Raw genomic sequence first — 10528 nt, 5'->3', positions numbered from 1 at the left:
TCAGGTCGTACCTACCCTCCAGGTCCGCGTGAACCTCGGCCACCCGGTGATTCACCTCCTCCTCAACTCCGACCTCGCGAGCCCCGACGGCATCTTCTGCTTGAGCAACTTGACGTTCCCTCGTCTCCAGTCGCTCGAGCTCGAGGCTGCGCTCCACGGCTTCCAGGGCCAGCGTCTCACAGCGCTTCCGGACCTCCTCATCCTCCGTGGGCGTCCCCCTCAGTGATGCAAGAGCGGCCCTGCGCGCCTCCACCTCCTGCTCAAGGGATGCCCTCCAAGCCTGGAGCTCCCACGCGTGTTCCTCCGCAGCCTCGCGACGGCGGTCAGCCTCGCGAGCCTCTTCCAAGGCTCGCGAGTGGGCTTCATGGGCGATCTTGAGGGACGCCTCAGCCTTCGCATTCTCAAGGTCGCGCTGATAGCGACCGAGGTTGATGGCCACCCTCAGCTTGCGCCGCTCCTCCACCAGCCAGAGACCTTCAGCCTCAAGGCGCGAGTCAACACCCGCGAGCTCTTCACGAAGTCGGCTCATCGCGCCCATCGCCTCGTGGAAGAGCTCGTGATGAACCACACTCCGCCCGCGCTCGAGCTCGAACGCTCGACCCTCCTCGTCCTCCACCTCGGGGGCTGCGGGCGGGGCGCCAAGCGGCGCGCCACCCCCCGGCAGGGGGCTGGGGGCTGACGCCGCACCTGACGCCAGCCCGTCCTCGCGAGGAGCCCAAGCCGGTCGAGGCTCGCTGCTTGAAGAGGAACCAAAGATCGAAGCCAACCAGCTGCTGCCCATGAGCGAAGGAGGAGCCTTGGGCACGCCCGCCAAGCTCCGCGCCAGACCGTGGGGGAGGGATGGCCAAGCTGCGGGCTCAGCGCGCCGCGAAGGCAGAGATGCTCCCCCAGCCGACCCAGCTCCAAGGGCGGTAGGAAGACCAGGAACGCTCAAGGCGGATGGGGGAGTTGATGAAGGAGGAGGCCGCTTCTCGGGAGACGCAACAGCTTCAACAGAAGGAACCCTGGAGAACTGACGTTAGGATAAGGAGGCTACACGCAGGAAGCCGTGACAACAAGGTACTTACGCGTCAATGGCGATGTACATTTGCCGCTTCAACGGCCCGAAGATGTTGCTGCCGCTAGGGGATCCTTTCCTCTTGTGGAGCTCCTCGAAGTCCACACAAAGACGACTGAAACGCTGGACGTGACGGCCGGTGCGCAGTGGGGCTGAAGAAGAGCCTGGAAGGATATCTTCAGGGGTGCCCGGTTGCGGCAAACAGCCGGGCACCGTCTCACCACAACCTCCCGAGGCTCCTGGAGCCTTGGCCTCGGGAGCCGCATGCTGCACCTCCTCAATAATAGGCGCCTCAGGAGGGGGGTCGTAGGCCCCCGAAGACGACGCCCCAGGATCACCACTCGGCACGAGTTCCTCAGGACTCGAGCCACCGGACCCCGTCGGAGCTTGCTCTCCCACACCTTCACCAGGGGCGAGCTCGGCACCGGCGGCAAAGAAGGGAACCACGACGACGGGGTTCTCGCGGGGCCCCACTAGTCCGATCGGCCGCAGCCCCCATTCGTTGAAGGAAGGCATGCTCGCTGCAAACTCATCCTTGTTCTTGCAGCGATAAAGCAGGCAATTCTTCCCAGGCATTTCGGTCGGCAAAGGGACACCCGTCAAGACCTTGAGCACTGTTCGCCGCGTCCCAAGAGGGAGCCCAGACTCCTGGAACCTCATCGCGTACGAAACTCGCTCGAAGTCAATCCCCGCGCTCGCGGTCGCAGCCACGGCCTGGATGCTCACGCACCCCGAGCATTGCTGAGGGTCGGCCAGGTGCAATGAGAAGAAGTGATGGAGGAGGGCCACCGAAGGAGCGATGCCCACCATGACTTCGAACACGAAGGCGAAGACAGCAAGAAGAGTCACCGATTGGGGGTCAAGATGCAGTATGTGGATCTGGTAATACTCTAGCACCACGTTGAGGAAGGCAGAGAAGGGAGGAATCAGGCTAGCCCAGAGGGCATTTATGAAGATTGGGACCTCGGTGGTTGCCCGAGCCATGCGAGTGCGGGACGCAGGCCAAGCCACCGTCTCTCCCCACTCATTGAAGCTGGAAGCAAGCATCGGACGCACCTTGTCCATGGCCTCGTCATTGAGCACCCGGGATCGGCCTAGCGCTGGCTCGACAGCTGGAGGTGCGCCTGACGGAGACATTGGCTTCTTCCCCTTGTCCGCTTATTTTGGCGCCATGGCAACGAAGCAGGGGGAGGGCAGGTCAGATCGGAGAAGGGAAGCAGAGTCTCAAGGAAGCAGGGATTGGGGAAGCAAGGCGCGGGCGATGGAGGAATAACTGTTTAGGCCGCGGGGGCCACATAGCTACGCGGATTCAAAGGCAGCGTGGGGAAGCGGAGACGCCCACGTCCAATCAACCGCCACGCGTCAACCAAGGCCGCAGGCTTTTGGGGCCCGCGGTGCTCCGAACTCGACCCTTGGCTTCGCCGCGAAGCCAAGCCCGAGCACACCTTGGGCCCGGTGGCTACTGTCGGCGTTCTGGGAACGGGGGTCCCCAGACTTGCCTGCCTGCAGCCCACGGCGTGGCTAAGCCAGCAGGCCGTACGGCCCATCTTCATCAACAAGGCATCCAAGACCCTCACGAGGGTCCAAGCCTCACGAGGTGGACGACACAAGACCTCCTCTAGAGTGGCCTAGCCAGGCAGGCTCACGAGGAGCGGAGATATCAAGGCGGGGCAAACCTCACCAGGCTCTCGTGACGTGAGCCATGACGAACGACACCAGGCGGGCGCCAGGCGGTCGCCAACGCGTGCAGCGTCCTTATTTCCTCTTTGGTGCTAAGGAGGCCAGCGCAGGCGAGGAGTACTGAGGCGTCAGGAAAAGGTTGCTATATTGGTGCAACGAGACCAAGACCAGGAGGACGGCAAGACGAAGGTCATCGTGGAGCCCAAGACGGCGTCACCACCAGAGCTTTTCGCAGGCGAAGACCGCTTTTGTCAGGATAGCTTGTACTAGATGTCCCCCTTCAAATTTGCCTGCCGTTGTTGGATCCCTTCCCGCTCGATATTTGGGAAGAGGACCAAGGCCTATATAAGTAGAGCTAGCCACCATAGTAGGGGCATCTCATCTTAGCTTGATCCAACCCGATCGAGAGCCTACCCTAGCCACAAGAACACCTCAAACTCAGGAGGCTGTTCTTCCCTTGTACTGTTCATCATCAGCCCTAGAGGCAATCCACCACCACCACACTGGAGTAGGGTATTACACCACACCGGTGGCCCGAAACAGTATAAACCTCGTGTCTTTCTGTGTTGCAAGTTCGTCGAGTTCGTCTGCGAGATCTTAGCGAGCTAGGGCATAGATCGGTAGTAGGGAAAGACTTCGCGCGCACCCCAGTGTTCGAACCTTAAGGGTTTGCCGGAACCCCACATCCGACAGAGTCCAAACGGAATGAAACCTTCGGGAACGTGATTTTCGGAACGAACCTGATCCAGAGGACTTGGACCCTACGTCAAGACATCAACCAGGAGGGCACGAGGTAGGGGGCACGCCCTCCACCCTCGTGGGCCCCCTGTTGCTCCACCGATGTACTCCTTCCTCCTATATATACCTACGTACCCCCAAACTACCAGATACGGAGCCAAAAACCTAATTCCACCGCCGGAACCTTCTATACTTGTGAGATCCCATCTTGGGGCCTTTTCCGGAGCTCCGCCGGAGGGGGCATCGATCACGGAGGGCTTCTACATCAACACCATAGCCTGTCCGATGATGTGTGAGTAGTTTACCTCAGAACTTCGGGTCCATAGTTATTAGCTAGATGGCTTCTTCTCTCTTTTTGGATCTCAATACAATGTTCTCCCCTCTCTCGTGGAGATCTATTCGATGTAATCTTCTTTTGCGGTGTGTTTGTTGAGACCGATGAATTGTGGGTTTATGATCAAGATTATCTATGAACAATATTTGAATCTTCTCTGAATTATTTTATGTATGATTGGTTATCTTTGCAAGTCTCTTCGAATTATCAGTTTGGTTTGGCCTACTAGATTGATCTTTCTTGCAATGGGAGAAGTGCTTAGCTTTGGGTTCAATCTTGCGGTGTCCTTTCCCAGTGACAGTAGGGGCAGCAAGGCACGTATTGTATTGTTGCCATCGAGGATAACAAGATGGGTTTTACATCATATTGCATGAGTTTATCCCTCTACATCATGTCATCTTGCTTAAAGCGTTACTCTGTTCTTATGAACTTAATACTCTAGATGCATGCTGGATAGCGGTCGATGTGTGGAGTAATAGTAGTAGATGCAGGCAGGAGTTGGTCTACTTGTGTCGGACGTGATGCCTATATACATGATCATACCTAGATATTCTCATAATGCTCAATTCTGTCAATTGCTCAACAGTAATTTGTTCTCCCACCGTAAATACTTATGCTCTTGAGAGAAGCCACTAGTGAAACCTATGGCCCCCGGGTCTATTTTCCATCTTATTAATCTTCCAACACTTAGTTATTTTTATTGCCTTTTATTTTACTTTGCATCTTTATCATAAAAAATACCAAAAATATTATCTTATCATATCTATCAGATCTCACTCTCGTAAGTGACCGTGTAGGGATTGACAACCCTTTATCGCGTTGGTTGCAAGGATTTATTTGTTTGTGTAGGTGCGAGGGACTCGTGCGTGGCCTCCTACTGGATTGATACCTTGGTTCTCAAAAACTGAGGGAAATACTTACGCTACTTTGCTACATCACCCTTTCCTCTTCAAGGGAAAACCAACGCAGTGCTCAAGAGGTAGCAAGAAGGATTTCTGGCGCCATTGCCGGGGAGGTCTTCGCAAAAGTCAACATACAAAGTACCCATCATAAACCCTTATCTCTCGCATTACATTATTTGCCATTTGCCTCTCGTTTTCCTCTCCCCCACTTCACCCTTGCCGTTTTATTCGCCCTCTCTTTTCCGTTTGCCTCTTTTTGCCCGTCTCTTGTTTGTTCGTGTGTTGGATTGCTTGTTTGTCTCGATGGCTCTACCAAGATTTGGTGATCCTCACCTTAAAAGGCTAGAAGAGATCGAAAGCAACGTTAGGAGTTTCATGGTCTTACAACTTGAACATAACAATTTCTTTAGAAACGAGCTTAAGGAACAAAAAAGCTTTATGAGTTATATGAATAAAGAACTCGATGACATGTCTAAAGAATTTGATGGTTTGAGATCCCAAATTGCTCATCTTGAGAAGTTAATGGCTGAGATTTCGGATAAGCAGGCCACCTTAGTTAATAAGATGGCCGCTAAGCCGGAAAACTTTGAAAATAAAGATGAAGATCTAAAAGTTATTGATGTGTCCGCTATTAAATCTTTGTTTTGAAATATGAATCTTGATAATGATGGGACTGAATATGATCCACCATTACCTAGAAGGTGTTCCAAAAATTCGGAGTTTTTAGATCTTGATGCTAAAATCGATAAAAGTGGGATTGAAGAGATAAAAACATTAGATATTAATGAACCCACTATTTTGGATTTCAATTAATTTAATTATGATAATTGCTCTTTGATAGATTGTATTTCCTTGTTGCAATCCGTGCTAAATTCTCCTCATGCTTATAGTCAAAAGAAAGCCTTTACCAAACATATCGTTGATGCTTTGATGCAATCTTATGAAGAAAAACTTGAATTGGAAGTTTCTGTCCCTAGAAAACTTTATGATGAATGGGAACCTACTATTAAAATTAAAATTAAAGATCATGAATGCTATGCTTTGTGTGATTTGGGTGCTAGTGTTTCTACGATTCCAAAGACTTTGTGCGATTTGCTAGGTTTCCGTGATTTTGATGATTGCTCTCTAAACTTGCACCTTGCGGATTCCACTATTAGAAAACCTATGGGAACAATTAATGATGTTCTTATTGTTGCAAATAGGAACTATGTACCCATAGATTTTATTGTTCTTGATACAAATTGCAATCCTTCATGTCCAATTATTCTTGGTAGACCTTTCCTTAGAACGATTGGTGCAATTATTGATATGAAGGAAGGGAATATTACATTTCAATTTCCGTTAAGGAAAGTCAAGGAACACTTCCCTAGAAAGAAAATAAAATTACCATATGAATCTATCATGAGAGCCACTTATGGATTTCCTACCAAAGATGGCAATACCTAGATCTATCCTTGCTTTTATGCCTAGCTAGGGGCGTTAAATGATAGCGCTTGTTGGGAGGCAACCCAATTTTATTTTTAGTTTTTTTGGTTTTTTGCTTCTGTTTAGGAATAAATCTTTGATCTAGCCTCTGGTTAGATGTTTTTTTATGTTTTAATTAGTGTTTGTGCTAAGTTAAACCTATAGGATCTTCTTGGATGATAGTTATTTGATCTTGCTGAAAATTCCAGAAACTTTCTGTTCACGAAAATAATTGGTAAAAATCACCAGAACGTGATAAAATATTGATTCCAATTGCTTCTGATCAATAAACAAATTGTCTAGGTCTTCCTATTTTGGCTGAAGGTTTGGAGTTCCAGAAGTTTGCATTAGTTACAGATTACTACAGACTGTTCTGTTTTTGACAGATTCTGTTTTTCGTGTGTTGTTTGCTTATTTTGATGAATCTATGGCTAATAAAATAGTTTATAAACCATATAGAAGTTGGAATACAATAGGTTTAACACAAATATAAATAAATAATGAGTTCATTACAGTACCTTGAAGTGGTGTTTTGTTTTCTTTCGCCAACGGAGCTCACGAGATTTTCCGTTAAGTTTTGTGTTGTGAAGTTTTCAAGTTTTGGGTGAAAGATTTGATGGATTATGGAACAAGAGTGGCAAGAGCCTAAGCTTGGGGATGCCCATGTCACCCCCAAGATAATCTAAGGACACCTAAAAGCCAAAGCTTGGGGATGCCCCGGAAGGCATCCCCTCTTTCGTCTACTTCCATCGATAACTTTACTTGGAGCTATATTTTTATTCACCACATGATATGTGTTTCGCTTGGAGCGTCTTGTATGATTTGAGTCTTTGCTTTTGAGTTTACCACAATCATCCTTTCTGTACACACCTTTAGAGAGAGACACACATGATTCGGAAATTATTAGAATACTCCATGTGCTTCACTTATATCTTTTGAGTTATATAGTTCTTGCTCTAGTACTTCACTTATATTTTTTAGAGCACGGTGGTGGTTTGTTTTATAGAAACTATTATTATCTCATGCTTCACTTATATTATTTTGAGAGTCTTAAATAGCATGGTAATTTACTTAAATAATCCTAATATGCTAGGTATTCAAGACTACTAAAAACTTTCTTATGAGTGTGTTGAATACTAAGAGAAGTTTGATGCTTGATGATTGTTTTGAGACATGGAGGTAGTGATATCAAAGTTGTGCTAGTTGAGTAGTTGTGAATTTGAGAAATACTTGTGTTGAAGTTTGCAAGTCCCGTAGCATGCACGTATGGTAAACGTTATGTAACAAATTTGAAACATGAGGTGTTCTTTGATTGTCTTCCTTATGAGTGGCGGTCGGGGACGAGCGATGGTCTTTTCCTACCAATCTATCCCCCTAGGAGCATGCGCGTAGTGCTTGGTTTTTGATGACTTGTAGATTTTTGCAATAAGTATGTGAGTTCTTTATGACTAATGTTGAGTCCATGGATTATACGCACTCTCACCTTTCCATCATTGTTGGCCTCTTCGGTACCGTGCATTGCCCTTTCTCACATTGAGAGTTGGTGCAAACTTCGCCGGTGCATCCAAACCCCGTGATATGATACGCTCTTTCACACATAAACCTCCTTATATCTTCCTCAAAACAGCCACCATACCTACCTATTATGGCATTTCCATAGCCATTCCGAGATATATTGCCATGCAACTTTCCACCATTCCGTTTATCATGACACATTCATCATTGTCATATTGCTTTGCATGATCATGTAGTTGACACAGTATTTGTGGCAAAGCCACCATTCATAATTCTTTCATACATGTCACTCTTGGTTCATTGCATATCCCGGTACACCGCCGGAGGCATTTATATAGAGGCATACTTTGTTGTAGTATCGAGTTGTAATCATTGAGTTGTAAATAAATAGAAGTGTGATGATCATCATTTTCTAGAGCATTGTCCCAAGTGAGGAAAAATAAAAAAATAAAAAAAGAGAGAAAGGCCATAAAAAAGGAGAAGGCCCAAAAAAATGAGAGAAAAAGAGAGAAGGGACAATGTTACTATCCTTTTACCACACTTGTGCTTCAAAGTAGCACCATAATTTTCATGATAGAGAGTCCTTTGTTTTGTCACTTTCATATACTAGTGGGAACTTTTCATTATAGAACTTGGCTTGTATATTCCAACGATGGGCTTCCTCAAATGCCCTAGGTCTTCGTGAGCAAGCAAGTTGGATGCACACCCACTTAGTTTCTTTTGTTGAGCTTTCATATATTTATAGCTCTAGTGCATCCATTGCATGGCAATCCCTACTCCCTGCATTAGCATCAATTGATGGGCATCTCCATAGCTCATTGATTAGCCTCGTTGATGTGAGACTTTCTCCTTTTTTGTCTTCTCCACATAACCCCCATCATTATATTCTATTCCACCCATAGTGCTATATCCATGGCTCACGCTCATGTATTGCGTGAAGGTTTAAAAAGTTTGAGATTACTAAAGGATGAAACAATTGCTTGGCTTGTTATCGGGGTTGTGCATGATGAGAGCATTCTTGTGTGACGAAATGGAGCATGGCTAAACTATATGATTTTGTAGGGATGAACTTTCTTTGGCCATGTTATTTTGAGAGGACATAATTACTTAGTTAGTATGCTTGAAGTATTATTATTTCTATGTCAATATTGAACTTTTATCTTGAATCTTTCGAATCTGAATATTCATACCACAATTAAGAAGAATTACATTGAAATTATGCCAAGTAGCATTCCACATCAAAAATTCTGTTTTTACCATTTACCTACTCGAGGACGAGCAGTAATTAAGCATGGGGATGCTTGATACGTCACCAACATATCTATAATTTTTGATTGTTCCATGCTATATTATGTTCTGTTTTGGACATTATTGGGCTTTATTATACACTTTTATATTATTTTTGGGACTAACCTTTAACCGGAGGCCCAGCCCAGAATTGATGTTTTTTGCCTATTTCAGAGTTTCGCAGAAAATGAATATCAGACGGAGTCCAAATGGAATGAAACCTTCGGGAACGTGATTTTCGGAACAAACGTGATCCAGAGGACTTGGTGTTGGGGAACGTAGTAATTTCAAAAATTTCCTACGCAGACGCAAGATCATGGTGATGCATAGCAATGAGAGGGGAGAGTGTTGTCCACGTACCCTCGTAGACCGATAGCGGAAGCGTTAACACAACGCGGTTGATGTAGTCGTACGTCTTCACGATCCGACCGATCAAGTACCGAACGTACGACACCTCCGAGTTCAGCACACGTTCAGCTCGATGACGTCCCTCGAACTCCGATCCAGCCGAGTGTTGAGGGAGAGTTTCGTCAGCACGACGGCGTGGTGACGATGATGATGTTCTACCGATGCAGGGCTTCGCCTAAGCACCGCTACGATATTATCGAGGTGTAATATGGTGGAGGGGGGCACCGCACACGGCTAAGAGATCAATAGATCAATTGTTGTCTCTATGGGGTGCCCCCCTGCCCCCGTATATAAAGGAGCAAGGGGGGAGGCGGCCGGCCTAGGAGGAGGACGCGCCAAGTGGGGAGTCCTACTCCCACCGGGAGTAGGACTCCTCCTTTCCTTGGTCGAGTAGGAAAAGGGAAGGGAGAAGGAGAAAGAAGGAAGGGGGTGCCCCCCTCCCTAGTCCAATTCGGACTAGTCCATGGGGAGGGGTGCGGCCACCCTTTGGGGCCTTTCTCCCCTTTCCCGTATGGCCCATTAAGGCCCAATACGAATTCCCGTAACTCTCCGGTACTCCGAAAAATACCCGAATCACTCGGAACCATGCCGATGTCCGAATATAGTCGTCCAATATATCGATATTTACATCTCGACCATTTCGAGACTCCTCGTCAAGTCCCTGATCTCATCCGAGACTCCGAACTCCTTCGGTACATCAAAACATATAAACTCATAATATAACTGTCATCGTAACGTTAAGCGTGCGGACCCTTCGGGTTCGAGAACTATGTAGACATGACCGAGACACCTCTCTGGTCAATAACCAATAGCGGAACCTGGATGCTCATATTGGTTCCCACATATTCTACGAAGATCTTTATCGGTCAAACCGCATAACAACATACGTTGTTCCCTTTGTCATCGGTATGTTACTTGCCCAAGATTCGATCGTCGGTATCTCAATACCTAGTTTAATCTCGTTACCGGCAAGTCTCTTTACTCGTTTCGTAATACATCATCCCGCAACTAGCTCATTAGTTGCAATGCTTGCAAGGCTTATAGTGGTGTGCATTACCGAGTGGGCCCAGAGATACCTCTCCGACAATCGGAGTGACAAATCCTAATCTTGAAATACGCCAACCCAACAAGTACCTTTGGAGA

This window comes from Aegilops tauschii, chromosome 3 (assembly GCF_002575655.3).
Source record: "Aegilops tauschii subsp. strangulata cultivar AL8/78 chromosome 3, Aet v6.0, whole genome shotgun sequence".
In the NCBI taxonomy this organism is placed as follows: Eukaryota; Viridiplantae; Streptophyta; class Magnoliopsida; order Poales; family Poaceae; genus Aegilops; species Aegilops tauschii.
The sequence above is the reverse complement of the archived record's forward strand: the minus strand, read 5'-3'. Positions refer to the sequence as shown.